At 42.3% G+C, this 18,292-nt stretch overlaps 1 protein-coding gene across 13 annotated transcripts in view; it reads right to left on the minus strand.

The window, feature by feature from the left end:
- jkamp (jnk1/mapk8 associated membrane protein) overlaps positions 1-18,292 on the minus strand; it is a 62,067-nt gene that overhangs the window by 18,966 nt on the left and 24,809 nt on the right. For 7 of the 13 annotated variants that reach the window (XM_061843851.1, XM_061843848.1, XM_061843850.1 and 4 more), the window contains exon 8: positions 7,815-15,413. The gene's annotated coding sequence lies outside the window, so the exon portion shown is untranslated. Of the gene's footprint in view, positions 1-1,117; positions 15,414-18,292 lie in introns of those variants that run through there. The other 6 variants (XM_061843841.1, XM_061843840.1, XM_061843838.1 and 3 more) reach the window with 3 other exon arrangements.

The following is an 18,292-nucleotide window of genomic DNA, read 5'->3' on the forward strand; positions in this document are numbered from 1 at the left end:
ACCGTACAATGGATCTATATTTTTTTTTTATAGCGCGCTGTCCTGTATTGGTCCTGTCATGCTGACTCATGGGCACTTTGCAGGTGTCATTGGAGTAATCTGAATTGTAGGAAAAATAAAGCTGATTACTCCAATCAGAGCTCAAGATGCAAAAGAATGCCCATGTATTAGGAACTTGTGAATTATAAAGAAAATCCAATACAGTAGGCCCCAACCTGAATATGAAAGTTTGTTAATGCGGCGCTCGAGGTTTTCTCTTTTTTTTTTTTTTTTTTTATGAATGGGAATTACACAGTGTATGTGCATGTAGTAGGTCTAACTTTGTGTTGTGTATTTTTTTTTTGATAATGGAACAATGCAAAGACTCACACGTTGGCTGGTCTCAACTTGGTTTAATGGACCTTTCCGACTGGCGATCTTCAGCTCTGCCCCCCTTAGCTACAGTTGCCATGCACCACACTCCTCCAAAATAGTGACTGAACATAGTAGTCATAATCTATTGCGTATTCCAGATAACATTGGGGTATGTTTTTTGCCAAATGCATCAGACTTGTCCAAGAGAGTTCTACAGAGAGGTCTCAACTATTTCAAGCAAGGATATGTGCATGGATTTAAGATTTTGGACGGAGCAGAACGCAATGTCAGAGTTACAGTGAAACGTTGACCATAGATGCAAATACGTTTCACGCCTCACAAACTTCATATTGAAATCCAACAGGATAAAATTGTGGAATTGTACTGAGCATGTAAAGCAGGATGAGTACTTTTTACTTGGAAAGACCACGAGTAATATCATTGTAGTCTTTATAAGTGAGTGGGTGTATCCATTTGACTTGGCTGGTAATGGAACCCAGTGCTATGTCTTAAAATTCCGATGTGATACAAATCGGCAAATAGACATTTCTCTTGCATGACATCGCGCATTTACGTATTACGAACCCCTCTTGCATGACATCACACATTTACGTATTACGAACCCGACTCGTCGGCATAAAACATTACTGACTTCATTCAGGAGGTCAGTGATAGACTAACAAAGTGAAAGTTGTCCTGAAATGTATAAAGCACTGATAATAATGAAATCAAAACTCAGAGAAGATACTTCTCCCTCACTTACCTTCGAACATACAACCTTGTATTTGTTGTTGTCCACACACAAGTTGTACGCGGGCTTTTCCGCGAGCCATAATCCATCGTAGAGACTTCCTCAACTTTGTTTTAGGCTTTGGAAAATGAATCAACCAGGCCCCTTGAAACCTAGCCGGATATCTTTCATCAGAATTGCACTTTCTCCAAGTGCATCTTAGGACCATTTTGTCCGTAACATTAACTTTTCCAACCGCACGTGATCAATAATCAGCATTAATTGTGGGACATGGCGACGAGAGGGGTGGGTCAGGCCAGGGGTTAAGACAATGCGGCTATCTGATTGGCTATTATTGTACGAGTGATTGACGGGTCGGAAAGGTCCATCCTCTTTTTATTATAAAGGAGACACATTTATGGCTGTTCACAGAAATATTCTTAAAACTCTCTCTCTAGAAGACTCCCAAACAAGAGCACTTATATTATAAAAGTAAATAACATGATTTACATTGCAATAGATGAAAAGAATGCAAAAAATTGCACAAACTCACTTACCTGTATTATAAAGGAGAGACATTCACGGATGTTCACAGATTTCTCTTCACAAATACTCTCAAAAGTCTGGAACAACAAAAACACAGTCACCATGCTCCCTTTGGTAACACTCATTTGCACTGAACCTTTCCACTCCTCAAACTAACGTGTTTATGTTTGAAATTAATGAAACACATTCAACACTGCACCTCTGTGACTACACCCGCTTTGCAAACGTTTTAAACTAACTTATATTCACATTTTATAACAAAACAATAAAAATATGGCCCTACGATTGGCTGACAACCAGTTCAGGGTGTACCCTGCCTCTTTTCCGGCTCCAGCACTCCCCGTGACCCTTGTGAGGATAAGTGGCTAAGAAAATGGATGGATGGATGAAAATATGTGGAGCACAAAAAAATGTGTACCTTTCTCGAGAAGACTCACGAACAAGAGGAAGTAGTCCTGCCCGCCTTACGATAAGTGTGGCTTCAAAATAAAATATGCAGCCAACTAACTGTTTCTCAGATCTTCCATTAACAATCAAATGGAATTTTCAACCCTTAATTTAAATGAACATTTTCAAACACAATTCCTAATAACATTAATAATGTATAAAAGAACAAATGACAGAAAATGCTGTCTTTCAAAATAAAGTGCGCTTTCACGTCCTGTTCCTAATATAGTGCAACATCATCACACAATTTCATATGGAATTGACAAACCTATCCATCACAGTGGGGAATAAGCCTCTCGAGTGTGTGACATTGATACAAGCAGAGAAACATTTTTCACAGTGAAATATACAGTAATGTTGCCATGGAGAGTTATATTAATAGTTTTGCACACAATTCCTTTACACCAGCATCGTTGCTTATCTTATTTAGTATTATAAAATGAGATTTTTTTTTTACAGAAGGTAGGATATATAAAAAAAACTTTATTGTGCACGCTTGCATGTCTAATCTCAGCCCAGGTTGAGCCAGATTCTCCCTCCGGCAGTCCCAAGGTAATTTCAGTTTCAGACCCTGCTATCAGGCTTTTTTGTTACTTTTACATCGACGTGGCCTCCTGAAATTCAGGTATTTAATTGAAAAACAACATTCCAGGGGTGGAAGGGCGGACAACTGATTAGAATGTCTGCTTGCAGTTCTGAGGACCAGGGTTCAAATACCAGCCCTGCCTGTGTGGAGTTCCATGTTTTCACTGTGCCTGTGTGGGTTTTCTGTAGGGCACTCCGGTTTCCTCCCACATCCAAAAAACATGCATGATTGGTTAATTCTTCTTTTTCTTTCGGCTGGTCCCGTGAGGGGTCGCAACAGCATGTCATCTTTTTGATCAAAGCCTATTTCGTGCATCCTCCTTTCATAACACCCTTTGTCCTCATGTCCCCCCACACAACATCCATCAACCTTTTCTTTCTTCTTCCTCTCGCTCTTTTGCCTGGCAGCTCTATCCTCTGCACACTTCTACCAATATACTCAATCTCTCGCCTCTGAACATGTCAAACCATCAAAGTCTGCTCTCTCTAACCTTGTCTCCAAAACATCCAACTTTGGCTGTCCCTCTAATGGGCTCATTTCTAATCCTATCCAGCCTGTTCACACCGAGCGAGAACCTCACCATCTTCATTGCTGCTCCCCCCAGTTCTGCTTCTTGCTGTTTCCTCAGAGCCACCGTCTAATCCGTACACGATGGCCGGCCTCACCACTGTTTTATAAACTTTGCCCGTCATCCCAGTGAATACTCTTCTGTCACAAAGAACACCAGACACCTTCCACCAACTGTTCCATCCCACTTGGACCTGTTTCTTCACTTCCTTACCACACTCACCATTGCTCTGTATGTTTGACCCCAAGTATTAGAAGTCTGGAGCTTCACTCTTCCTCTTCTGCCCCTCTCCTTCATGCACATATATTCTGTTTTACTTTGGCTGAACTTCATTCCACTCCTTCGAGTGTGTACCTCCATTTTTCTAATTGTTCCTCCAATTGCTCCCTGCTTTCACTGCAGATCACAATATTTTCGGCGAACATCATGGTCCAAAGGGATTCCAGTCTAACCTCGTCTGTCAGCCTATCCATTACTACCGCAAACAGGAAGGGGCTCAGCGCAGATCTCTGATGCAGTCCCAGCTCCACCTTAAATTCTTCTGATACACCTACAGCACATCACACCGCTGTTCTGCTGCCCTCAATCATGTCCTGTACAAATTTCTTCACCACACCAGACTTGCGCATGCAGTATCACAGTTCCTCTCTTGGTACTTTGTCATAGGCTTTCTCTAGTGGTACAGAGATACAATGTAGCTCCTTCTAAACTTCTCTGTACTTTCCCACAAGCATCCTCAAGGCAAATAATGCATCTGTGGTAGTCTTTCTCGGCATGAAACCATACAGACAATCATACATACATACAGCTCACAGATGCTTACTTCCATCCTGAGTCTAGCCTCCACTACTGTTTCCCATAACTTCATTGTGTGGCTCATCATCTTTATTCCTTTGTAGTTTCCACAGTTCTGAACATCGCCTTTATTCTTAAAAATGGGGACTAGCACACTTTTCCTCCGTTCTTTTGGAATCTTGTCTCCTGCTCGTATTCTATTAAATAAGTTGGTCAAAAACTCCATGGCCACCTCACCAAATTGCTTCCATACTTCCTCTGGTATGTATCAGGTCCAACTTTCTTTCCATTTTTCATTATGTTATGTTAACTTCTCCCTTACTCATCATTCCCACTTCCCGGTCATTCACGCTTGCCTCTACTCTCTAGTCTTCCTTCTCTCCCATTTTCTTCATTCATTAACTTCTCAAAGTACCCTTTCCATCTACTTAGCACACTACTGGCACCAGTCAACACATTTACATCCCTTAATCACCTTTACTTGCTGCACGTCCTTCCCATCTCTATCCCTCTGTCTGGCCAACCTGTAGAGATCATTTTCTCCTTCTTTTGTATCCAACATCTGGAGTACATGTCTTCATATGCTACTCGTTTACCCTTCGCCACCTCTACCTTTGCCATATGACGCATCTCAATGTATTCCTTTTGCATCTCCTGTCATCTCCGTATCCCACTTCTTCTTCGCCACCACCATCCTATGCTGTCGAGTCACACTCTCCCCCACCACTACTTTACTGTCTATAACCTCCTTCAGATTACATCGTCTGAAGAGTTTGTCTCTCTTCTTTCCGGAAGGCCGCACAACATTCTTCCTTTCTCAACTTCCACCACCAGATTCTCTGCTCTACCTTTGTCTTCTTTGTCTTCCTACCCACTACCAGAGTCATCCTACATACTACCATCCTATGTCAAGCTACACTCTCCCTACCACAACCTTACAGTCGGTAAACTCCTTCAGATTACACCGTCTGCACAAAATATAATCCACCTGCTTGCTTCTACTTCCGCTCCTGTAGGTCACTCTATGTTCCACTCTATTCTGGAAATAAGTGTTCACCACTGCCAATTCCATCCTTTTTGCGAAGTCCACCACAATCAGTCCCTCAAAGTTCCTTTGCTGAATGCCGTACTTACCCATCACTTCTTCATCGCCCCTGTTTCCTTCGCCATCATGTCTATTGAAATCTGCACCAATCACAACTCTCTCTTTCGTTGGGATGCTCATGACTACTTCGTCTATTTCCTTCCAGAATTTCTCTTTCAACTTGAGGTCACAAACTACCTGTGGGGCATATCCGATCATCACATTATACACAATATCCTCAATTTTAAATTTCAGCCTCATCACGCGATCTGATACTTTTCAACTCCAAGAAAATCTTAGCCATCTCTTCTTTTAAAATAACCACTACTCCATTTCTCTTCCCATCTACTCCATGATAAAATAATTAAACCCTGCACCTAAACTTCTAGACTTACTCCCTTTCCACTTGCTCTCTTGGATGCACAATACATTAACCTTTCTCCTAATCATGTCAACTAACCCCTGTGCTTTTCTTGTCATAGTCCCAACATTCAAAGTCCCTACACACAGCTGTAGGGTTTGTGCAATCCTTTTCTTCTGACTAAGCCGCTTTCCTCCTTTTTTTGTTTTTGACCTACATTATCTGAATTTGTACCTATGCCTTGTAGATTAACATTTCCGGGTGCCGCTGTAGGAAGCCCGGGCCACGACATAACTGTTGTAGAATTCTTATGATGAATGCCCAAATATGTTTGGCACAAATTTACGCCAGATGCCCTTCCTCACGCAACCCTCTGCATTTAACTGGGCTTGGGACCAGCCGACAGGAAGCACAATAATGTGCTGCCCAACGGGCTGCAGATAATCAAAAAGAAGCAATCAAATAAAGTCAGCACAAAAGATACACAATTTACACATGATCTACTCCATGTTAAAGTTAAGGTCAAATGAAAGCAATCACAATCAACACAGTCAGCACATAAGGTACACCAATCACATATTACCTGTGTTAAAAATATAAAGGATATGTCGATTTAAAGGATACGTGGATGGAAGGGATTCAAACCACAATGGCCCTGGTTGAGTTGATGATTAATGTTTAGTCCTTGTTGTATACTCTACGTAAGTAATAACATTAGCGCACTTGGCTAACTTGGGCCGAACAGCTTCAACACTAACGATACCGCACCAATTTGGGAACTAAGATAAGACTTGTTAAATTTCCCATCAGTCCTCACGGCCCTCCTCGTACAAGTTATGAAGTTACGTTCGGTGTTTCTTCAACATCCACAAATTCATCACAAACGCGTCTCGTTGTTAGCAAGCTAAGATAAGTAATACTGGGTCGATAAGCAAGTTTAAGTTGGCGTTTCCACTTGCCCAACTTCTTATTGGTAGTCACTATCCTCGTTGTATATGATACGTAGGTTTTGCAGGACATGTAGATACTACCGTTTGATGTTTTCCTCCTCCGTAAATATTGGAAAACAGACGCTTTTGTTGTTTGTGGTCCCAGCTTGGCTAACTTAGGCCGAGCTGCTTCGACGTGAACAATACGACTCCAATTTTGGTACTAAGGTTGCACAGATGGTTGTTTTAGTCCACTGAAGTCGTCGACAGGAGAATCCCACGTCGAGTATTCACAACATTTGGTCCAAAATCAGCAAGATTGATTGAATTATGATCAGGCTGGTCAGAGCCTTCTGTTTAAGCTGCTACCAGCTTCAAGACCGGAAGCAAAAAAATTAAACATATTAAATGTTTTGCATAAAGCTCCATAATATCTCCTTCCTTTGTCAGAAAGGTGCCAACATTGTTTTTTTTAGTTTGTTGCACTCTTTCTCCGTGTCGTGCTGAGTTAACGTATTGTTACAGGCTTCCAGTTGGTTTGTCAACCCAATGTTTTTCAATCCACTGTTTTGTAAGATTATTTGAATTCGCATGAAGAGCATTTTTTAATTGCTCTTGATACACACTCCTTAGTCTATCCCCCGTGTGATCTTCAGGAATGCCACTGTTTGCTTGAAAACATACATTCATGTCAATCCAATTCTATATTCTTGAAATCGTTCATTGTTGTTTTATTTTGTCTTCCAAGGGCAGAAAAATTAGCTTTTTGTCTAAATATGCCAGAAGTGTGCTCTTTTAACCCTTGAACTCCCTGCTGCAGTGAGAAAGTACTTTGCTGTCATCCAAATTTGTTGTACTTCCACACCATTTAAGTGGTAAGATTTTCTCAAGTCTTCCATTCTCTGGATGAATTACGTTACATCAAGTTTATGAGATGTGATATATTTTTAAGGCCGTTTTCACATCATCTTCAGTCCATTTTTTTGTGTGTCTGTTTCTTATTTTATTCTGCAGGTTAACTAATTTTTGTGTGTTGAGCTGGGCAGCAAAGCCATATTTTGTTATCCACAAATTTAGATGTTTTATTTGAGAAGGAGATTGGCTTTCTACAAACTTCCAGTCCTTACATGATATGTTTTTGTCTCAGATCCTCTGTGTCAACTACTTTGCTGGATGATTTTCCCATGTTGAAGTCAGTGGTTTACCTATGGTGACTAAACTGACTTTCCCCTGATCATTCTCAAGCTTCTACCACAAGTGGTGGAGAATTCTTATCTCTGCATCCTCAAACAGATGTCACTCAATTTCCTGTTCAAATGAGGTAGCGAACCTCCACTCTTATTTTTACACATGCACGTTTCACGGAGCTCAAGTACGTACAGGGCACACGGTGTCCTTTTCTCAGTTTTATAGACTAATTTGTCTACTCGACAGGGACTAGTATTCTCGAGGTTTGGTTCTGCCGCAGTCACCTAGATGCGCATTCACTCATTCCTCATGAGTGTGTTAGTTTCCTCCTCACGAGAGATATCAAAGTGTACATCTTTGTTCGTGTTGTGTACATGAGTGTGGAAGATTGCAGAGTACGTGTGGTCATAATTTCTTTAACAAACAACAGGTGTTATTGGTTCTAAAAGTTCTGATGATTAGATGTTTTTGTTCTTGCTATCTCCTGCTAGGCGGCTGCCAAGTTATCTAGAGCAGAGCAAAGCATTTCTTTATTGCAAGCAGATGTATAATAATTAGATTCACAATTATTCCTACAGTCACCCATGGCAAAAAGGTCCTTGGTGAGTGCCTGGTGGTTGGGCCTGCACTGTTGTTTGTACTTATGCACCATATAGCATTTCAAAGTACCCACCCTTTTTGGAGTCCTTAGAGGGAGTGCTAGAGAGCGGTCCCTCTGGTGACTCCATCATTCTGCTGGGTAAAGTTAATGCTCACGTGGGGAATGACAGTAAGTTCTGGAAGGGCGTGATTGGGAAGAACGCCCCCAGCCCCTCGACCAGTACCCAAGTGGTGCTCTGTTACTGGACTTTTGTGTTCATCACGAATCATCCATAACGAACAGGATGTTCAGGGAGAAGGGTACCTACATGTGCACCTGGCACCAGGACACCCTCGGCCGCAGTTTGATGATCAACTTTGGAGTCAACTGATCACCACCTGGGGGTGAGTTGGCCACCAACAATGAGGGATGCTGTCAAGCTGAAGAAGGAGTCCTATCGGGTATTTTTAGCCTGCGGGACTCCCGAGGCAGCTGATAGGTACCGGCTAACCAAGCGGAATGCACCTTTGGTGATCACTGAGGCAAAAATCTGGGCATGGGAGGAATTTGGAGAGGCCATGGAGAACGACTTCAGGACATCTTCAAGGAAATTCTGGTCCACCATCCGGCTTCTCAGGAGGGGGAAGCAGTGCACCGTCAACACTGTGTATGGTGGGGATGGGGCACTGCTGACCTCAACTCGGGATGTTGAGAGTCGGTGGAGAGAATACTTTGAAGACCTTGTCAGTCTGGGTTCTCTGAGGCGGGATTTTCTATCTTTGAGGTTGAGGTCACAGAGGTGGTTGAAAAGCTCCTTGGTGGCAGGGCCCCGGGAGTGGATGAGATTTGCCCGGAGTTCCTAAAGGTTCTGGATGTTGTGGGGCTGTCCTGGTTGGCTCTGGATTGACAGACTGGAGTGGTGGTCCCCCTTTTTAAGAAGGGGAACCTGAGGGTGTGTTCCAGCTATTGGGTGATCACACTCCACAGCGTCCTTGGTAATCTCTATTCAGTGGTGCTGGAGAGGAGGGTCCGTTGGTAAATCGAATCTCAGATCCAGGAGGAGCAATGAAATTTTTCCTGTTTTCTTGTGGAGGGTTCTTTAGGAGTCTTGGGTACCGAACCCCCTGATACGGGCTGTTCAGTCCCTGTACGACTGCTGTCAGAGTTAAGTCTGCATTGCTGGCAATAAGTCAGACTCGTTTCCGGGTAGAGTTGGACTCCCCCAAGGCTACCCTTTGTCACCAATTTTATTCACAACTTTTATGTTCAGTTTTTCTAGGCGCAGCCGAGGTGTAGAGGGTGTTCGGTTTTGTGGCCTCTGCATGGTATCTCTGCTCTTTGCAGATGATGTGGTTGTCAGAGAGGTTCCTGCAAAACAACTAAGACAATCCCACGAGATTGAAATTCTTGCCCATTCTTTCTTGCAAAACAGCTCGAGCTCAGTGCAGTTGCATGGAGAGCATTTGTGAACAGCAGTCTTTAGCTCTGCCCACAGATTCCCGATTGCATTCAGGTCTGGACTTTTACTTGGCCATTCTAACACCTGGATACGTTCATCTGTGAACAATTCCATTGTAGATTTGGCTTTATGTTTTCAATCATTGTCTTGTTGAAAGATAAAACTCCGTCCCAACCTTAGATCTTTTGCAGACTCCCAACAGGTTTTCTTCCAGAATGGTCCTGTATTTGGATCCATTAATTTACCCATCAATTTTAACGATCTTCCCTGTCCCTGCTGAAGAAAAGCCGGCCCAAACCATGAGGCTGCCACCACAATGTTTGACAGTGGGGATGGTGTGTTCAGGGTGATGAGCTGCGTTACTTTTACACCAAACGTATCGTTTTGCATTGTGGCTAAAAATTTCGATTTTAGTTTCATCCGACCAGAGTACCTTCTTCCACATTTAGTGTCTCCCATGTGACTTTTGGCAAACTTTAAACAACTCTTTTTATGGATATCTTTGAGAAATGGCTTTCTTCTTGCCACTCTTCCATAAAGGCTAGATTTTTGCAGTGTACGACTGATTGTTGTCCTATGGATAGATTCTCCCACCTCAGCTGTAGATCTCTGCAGTTCATCTAGAGCGGGCCTCAGAGCCGCATCTCTGATCAGTCTTCTCCTTGTTCAAGGTGAAAGCTTAGGGGGATGGCCAGGTCTTGGTAGATTTGCACTCCGTACATTTCAATATACTTGCCTACACAGTACTTCTTGAGATGTTTAAAGCTTGGGAAGTCTTTTTGTATCCAAATCCGTCTTTAAACTTCTCCACAATAGTATCTCTGACCTGCCTGGTGTGTTCCTTGGTCTTCATGATGCTCTCTGTACTGGAAACAGAACGCTGAGACTATCACAGAGCAGGTGCATTTATACGGAGACTCGATTACATACGGATGGATTCTCTTTATTATCATCAGTCAACATTGGACCATTCAGAGCTCCTCACTGAACTGGAGTGAGTTTGGTACACTGAAAGTAAGGGTGCCGAATAATATTACACGCCCCACTTTTCAGGTTTTTATTTATTTAACAAGTGTAAAATATCCAATAAATTTCATTCCATTTTACGAGTGTGTACCACATGTTGATTTTTGACAAAAAAAAAAATAATTTTATATCTTTATGTTTGAAATGTGGCAAAAGTATTGGATGGGATTAAGACAAGGGCATTGTGATGGCCACTCCAGGACATTGACTTTTTTTGTCCTGAAGCCATTTTTCAGAGATGAAAGTCGATTTTCCTGAACATTCCTGAAAATACATTTGGGAGCACCAAAGATGTGAGGTCATGCTAGTGGAGTCCAGGGGCATTCCCCCCCGGAAAATGTTTGAAAAAATGGATGGCTGTGGTGCATTCTGGCGATATCTGTGAACAACATTCAGACAAAAATTGATAGTAAAATTTCAAAGTCCTGACCCCCAAAAAATTGGAAATTCCCCAAGGGCCAAGCCCAAATTTTTTTTGCAACCCATCCCCCTATCACTGGATAGCACAAAATACATTTGTCATTAAAATATGCCATCTTACCCCAAAACAAATGAATTAAGTGAACTATTCAGTAAAAAGACATGCTTGTTCGCTTGTCTTGGACAACTGGATCTACACATGTATCTGGTGAGTAAGTCGTCAAAATTTACACAGAACAGATTGAAAGCGTAGAAAAGTCTGGACCCATACATATACTTCATTTCTGGCTATGTTCTCAATCAAGAATAAATCCCATTCATTAACTATGATTGGGGGAAAGCAAGTTGGCTCCTCCGTACACGAAGTGTGTTGTGGCCACACGTTAAACTTTGGTAAACTTCTCCGTGAGAGTTGTTTTTTTTTTTTTTTTAAATATGCATTGTTCTCAAATGAGTCCAGTGTGTATTTAAAAAAATAAAACAAACCGTTGGGATAGGCTTTGGCCTCTGTACATGGAAGCGCATTGCGGGTACATATTGAACTTTGGTAAACCTCTGTGTGACCCACGTTTTATTTTCTTTTTTTTAAATACGCATTGCACACATTTGAGAACAATGCATATTAGAAAAAAAAAAGTCTGTCGGGGCCAGGTTTACTGAAGATTAACGTGTGGCTGCAACACGCTTCATGTACATTGGAGGACTCCCTGTAGTTTTTTTTTTTTAATGCATTGTTCTCTGTCAGAGATGTTCCTAGAAAAACAGCCAAGACAAGCCTGAGGACTGGAGTGAATGAACTCAAACCAACCAAGATTGTTTTGCTCACGAGGGACAGGCAAGGAGACCCACTGCAAGGGTGGTCTCCCTCAGACTGCCAAAGTGGTAGCCCATTATTGCTTTCTCAGGTTAAAGGGTTACAAGCTTACACAGTGAAAATGCTGACACAGATGGCTACACTAACAGCACATTAACACTAAGGTACATCTTTCTTCAAGCAGGCACGCGGCACTAAAAGTCCCTAAAAACCCTTGAATTTTCGAAGGTGCATTTAGGGGCTCCTAAAAGTCCTTAAAATCCGCGAAAACCGGTCAAGCCCCGAAAAAGGCCTTATATTTTATAAAAAAAAAATCAAAGGGAGGACCTCTTCCACCAAAATTCTCCCTAAAAAATAAATTAATCTTTTATTTAAAAAAAAAAAATTGCGATCTGTCTGGCGTCCAAAACAGCCGGAAATTGTCAACGGAAGTCACCGTGTTGACAACTAGTTGCTATCTTGTCGATATTCCATTGTTTGTTTCCGTGAGTAGATATTTCACTTAGTCTTCGTTATGACGTAGCGTAGTTCTTTCATCGATCCAACTTGTATCACGGGGAAGTGCATTTTTCAAAAAGCTTGGGTTGAAAGTAAGGAGTTTGGGAGGTGGGTTTGTCGCGATCCAAAAGATCGGCACATGTTTTACTGCCATCTGTGCAAGCAGAGTTACCAGCTTGAAAAGATGGGTGTCAAAGTGCTGGAGTCACACCGGAAAAACAGGAGACACGCTGATTTGGCGAAGATTCTCTCATCTTCTGTTGGTATGAATCTGTTTCTAAAATATCAAGATAGTGAAGCATCAACTTCATGCAGTGGTACTAGCAGTGATGCGCATTAGGGATCGCAAAAAACCGCTTACTTTCATAACCGGTTTTAACCAAACAGCTGTAGCAAAAAAACGATTAACCGGTTTTAAAACCGGTACCATAGTGGTGTTTACATAATTCACCCGCCGGTTCCTCGTGTTGGGGTGCAGAGTTCCGCACGGACTGTTTTTGTTGTTGCTCTTCCGGAGTGACGAGTTCACAGAGTTCCCCCCGTTATGCGAGTAGTGTTTTGATGTCTGCCAATAAAACAAGTTTTGTTCCTGTGTCCGACACTCTGCCTCCGACTCCTTTTCTCCGGCGCTACACCATCGATCGTTGATTTACTCCGCGGTAATGGGGTAGTTTATATACAATATTGACAAACAAGCTTGTTGAATGTGGCTTTCAACAACGCACTCGTGTAAGTTAAATTTTTGTTATTTTTTTTGTAAAAATGTTTTAATGTTGACATTCTTCTTTCAGACTTTCAGGAAGGGCATGAAAGTATACCGAGCGTTTCCTCGATGCCATGTTTGATGTTTCTTTGATTTAACTGAATGTTCTTTTAAGTCCAACTTTACTCAAACAGCGAAACTTGAAAAAAGTGGAAATGTTGAAAAAAAATAGCACAATGTGGAGTACCGGAACCGGAAGAAATGATTTGAAATTTTAACCGATTTCGAAAGTCCGATTACGGTTTCGGTTTTAAAAAAACAAAAACCGGTTATTTGTAACCGGTTGCGATTCCTAATGCGCACCTACAGTTGTCCAACCAGCCAGAAGTCAGGCTTTAATAACGTAGTTCAATTCACGAAGACGGACTCGTTAAAGGCAGAGATCGTGTGGACTTTAAAAGTGATCTGCAGCCATTACAGTTACAAGTCTTGTGAAAATAATTCAAGTGTTTGCAGTCATGTTCCCAGACAGTGACATTGCTAAAAACTACCACTGTGGGGAAAGGAAGACTTCGTACCTGGCTACATTTGGCATCGCTGCCCACTTTTTATCTCTACTGCCTCAAAGCCAAAAAAGCCAGAATAGAGACTGACCCATCAACGCTTATTGAGAAGGCTGACAAGCTGTGTGAGGAGGCAGAAGAAAAGAGGAATCTGAGGTTTATCACCGAGGCCAATGCACTCAGAGGCAGAGCAAAGGATAAGAGAGCCACTTTGGCACCTCTGCAGCAACAAATAGAGGAGGCACTGGGTAGGCTCAAGGAGCCACAGTAGGGTTGCTGAAACAGACATCAGGAGAAGACATTTGTGTATATAGTTGCAATTGAAGTTAGAATCTGTTTTTCTGTATACTGTTATGTGAAGACGTTGACAATGGTCATATCAATGAGAACTACCACATGGGGCGACAGGTGATCACTGTCACAGGTACTGAGATACTGGAACATTTGATGAACCAAGAACGGTTGATGGTGAGTCTTTTTTCCTTACTCTTGATTTCCCACGATGGCCCTAAATTTTTCGTGTCGGCCCTAAATTTTTTCCGTGTCAGCCCCTAAGAATGCCCCTAAAAATCCCTTAATTTTTTTTGGTCAGACTGAGTATGAACCCTGTCAAGGCTACAAGGGTGTCCTGAAAAACCCACAAGAGAAAAAGCAGGGAGGGCATTGTTTAAAGAGATGTTTTTGGCATTTGGGGATATCCTCTTGCGGTAGAAAAGGGTTAAGGAGTATCTGCTTAAGGTCAGAAGGAAACATGTTGAGGTCCTGATGGAGACATCGCTTCCTAGTGTTCAGGAGTATCAGGCATCGCCTCCCAGGTGTCACTGGGTCACACTCTAAGACATGCACGCAGCTCACAAAGAGAATAATTCAGACCAAGACTAACAGAAACAAACGCATGATAAAACAATTTTAACAGTAACTGTAGTAGTAATGATATGCTTTTATCATGATAACTAACATGGTACTGAGTTCTTTCACATTTCCCCCCCGTTTATCATGATTAAAATAAAACAACATCAAACAATATCAAAAGCCGTTGCTTGAGTGGGAAGAAAACTACCCAAAAAACCCACCAGGGGAAAAAAAAAAAAAAAAAAAAAGAGTAGAAACTCTTTCCTAAGCAAGAGCGAAAGTTGAGGGGAAGGACTAAAGTTTCGCCAACTATATGTATGTACAAGGTAAACCTGGAAACATCGAACATTCACAACTGCATTGCTTTTCTGTGAAGTCATCAAAAAAGGTTTACATAATAGTAGAATCATCGTCCCCGTCCTGTCCATCAGGAGCTCGAGGTTTCCCAGGATGGACGTAGATAACAGTCTACGACTGGGCAACTGTTCCGTGTTGGTGCTTTCTTTCCGTAAGGTTGTGCACCACTTACCATCAGGCACAGCCCTGCAAGTAAGTAAACAGCATATTTGGTTGACAGGACTATGGTCAGCCTCTGCCCAGTGGTCCGCTCCATCTTCCCGAGGGGTGCTTTTGCCACGGAAAACCCTCTCTCCAACTGTGATCTTTTGTCTGTACGCTGGTGTGTACATCGTGGAGATCCTACCCCGAGGGACTGGCGTCACTAGGCCTGTCTGCAGGTAATCTGAGGAGTTTGCACTGAGACTGGTGGTCCAGCCGTCGCGTCCCTGGACCTTTACAGCCATAGGAGTTACTGCAATCACCTGGTGGGGCCGACCCAGCGTTCACTGTCCCAGTGAGGTCGTCTCAGCACTTTGAGGAAGACTTGGTCTCCCATGTGGACGTGATCTGTCTGTGGAGCAGAACACACTGGCAAGTCATTGTGTTTATGCATCTCTTTCCGGTCAAACATGTTTTTTATGTGGACTGGGACCGATGTGCTCATTGCTGGTGATTCTGATGATTCGAGGTCTGGAAGTTTATAAGGGCGGCCATATAGAATTTCAAATGGGGATAATGTTTTTCCTTCGGCTGGCACTATCCTCATTTCTGTTGCAACGATTGAAACAGTCAGGCCATTGTCTTTTTGTTTCCCTCATTGTCTTTATGAGTCTAGCTTTGACAGTTCCGTTTGCACGTTCAACGAGCCCATCAGATTTTGGATGATACATGCAATGACGCTTTAAGTCGATTTTCAGCAGCTGTCCAACTTTTGTCACAGCGTCATTCGCAAAATGTGTGCCATTGTCACTTCGAATCACACTTGGAATGCCAAATGTTGGAATAATGCGATTACACAGTGCTTTTACAACTATCTTTGCATCAGCATGCGCTGTTGGAAACAACTCAACACATTTGGAGAACACATCAATTATCACCAAACAATCTTGCATCCCCAAAGCTTTGTTTAACTCAATGTAATCCATATGGATTGTGTGAAATGGTTCTGGGAGGTAGAGGAAATGTTCCTCTTCGTGGTCTTAAATAGCCTTGTGCATTATTTTTTAAACAGATAACATTGTTTGCAAAAAAATTTTGAAGTGTGTAAACCCATGTGTGTGATAATATTGTTGCGTCATTGACATCCATCCCCCCTGTTGACATGTGACTCAACCCATGTGTCAATCTTGCTGCACATCCAAACAATGATTTTGGCAGCCAGGGTTTTCCATCGGCCAATTTGCTAACCCCGTCCTTGTCAATTTTCGGACCTTTGTTCTCCCAATGTGTGCGTTCAGTGAGTAGTGCTTTTTTTCTGACGTGAAATCAAAATGTCATTTTGTGTGTGTGTTTTTGTTTCCTCTTTCACTCGTGCTGTGTCAACCATGGGGATTCCCTGGGCTGCAGCCTTGGCTGCTTGATCAGCTAGTCTGTTGCCAATTGTGATTGGGTCATTTCCTGCTACAAACCACAAACCATGAGCTCAGTCCATGTAAACCTTTATTCGGCTTGGTTTAACTGTCGCGGGTGCCCATTTTCCTAAAACGGTCACATCAACACCTGTATCTACTAGGAAAATGCCTGGTTTTCCCTGGACTAGTAAAGTTAATTCTGGTTTCATCATGGGTTTGTTCTGATGAAGAATTAAATAATTTTTTAGGTCTAACATGTGTTTCATGTTTTCCTCAACTATTTCATCATTGTTGCTATCAGAGGAGGAATTCAGAGGGTGGGACACCAATTTGCGGTCCGTGGCCCCTCTGGGCTAGGCACGGCATCAACTAGGCTTGGCATTGGCTTTACAATGGCGAGCGTGATGACCATCTTCGCCGCAGTTAAGACACTTGCCTTCTCTAAACCACTTTTGCTTTTTGAGTGATAATTTGGACAAGTCAAATTGAAGTTTTTTGTTACTACCGTCACGTGGTCCCCCTTTTGTGTCACAATGCTTTCCTGTAAAGTTGTTTACCACAGGACGCTCAGCTTTTTTCTTTTTCTGCTCGACACGTTCATAATTTCTTGCATAATTTAGGATTTCCTCCATTGGACAAGTCGGCCAATTCAAATTATGCTTCTTCACGTAATTACGAATTTCTGACCAAACTTGATTTAGAAATTGTTGTTTTAAATGGTAGTTAAATAATTCCCTTTGATCCTCTGGAATTCCGCCGTGCACCTTGAAAATGGTGCGGAGTCTGTGAAAGAAATCATCTACAGACTCCTCTAGTTTCTGGGTGCATTTCACAATTTCCTTTAGATCAGCACTTTTTCTGAATGCATTAGCATATCTTTCCATGATTGGCCGTAAATGTCCGCCATCCTGACGTGTCAGTTCTTCGTAAGGAATGAACTGTCCGTCATTTTGTCTCGGATCAAACTGTTGGATTATATCGCCATATTTTGACCCTATTGTTAATGCCAGTAGTTTAAAAAAAAAATCCCCTGCATTTAGGCGGTGACTGTGAACTATGTCTGTCATTTCATTAATGAATGCATCCGAGTTGTCATTTGGATTTGGGACTGATCTTGCAATGTCTCTTTATTCGGTTGGGATCTATGGTCTGTACACAAAAATGGGATCATCACCCTGGACAGGCATTTCTACCGTAGGGTAGGCCTGAACTTGGTAATTTAAGTGGGGGTGATGACTCATGTCTGGGACTAGTGGGGCATTCGAATTAAGGGAATGTCTCTACTGGCCCACTGATCCCTTCGATCTGGTCTGATAAGGGCTAGTGTTACAATTTGGGTCGCATGGTTTATTCTGTTCTACTTGCTTGTCAGTCAGTTTACCTGTCACCTGAGAATATGATGGCAAAGACGGATATAATTTTTGCTTGGGTGTCTTTGATATCATATTGCCAGATTGTGCAGTTGTGGTCAAGTTGTTGTCCTTTTTTTTTCAGTTCTACAACTGAATTTCTCTGGCCCTGTCAAGAAGGGCCTTACAATAAAACCACTGTTTACCGTGGGTATTTTCTTTTCTCTTTTGCCCGTCTTTAATAGATCATTTACTGAGAAGTTTGTCCAATTCTTCACAGTTGTCTACATTTCCAGAAAATCCATTCTTTTACTGCCACTTTTTGGGAAATTTTGTTGTTCCCTTGTAATCAATTTCAGCCAAACGGCATTTTTCCTTTACTTCAGCCTCGGAAAGTGGACAGTTGGATTTCTTGGTCGACACTGTCGCCATTTATAACGGTCTTCTTTCTTATAGGCGTCTAGATATGGTTCCTCAGTTTTGAGAAAAATTCAAAGTGCCTGACTTCGGGTTGAATACCAAGCTTCTAC

The sequence above is a fragment of the Syngnathoides biaculeatus genome, chromosome 15, assembly GCF_019802595.1.
Source record: "Syngnathoides biaculeatus isolate LvHL_M chromosome 15, ASM1980259v1, whole genome shotgun sequence".
NCBI classification, from domain to species: Eukaryota; Metazoa; Chordata; class Actinopteri; order Syngnathiformes; family Syngnathidae; genus Syngnathoides; species Syngnathoides biaculeatus.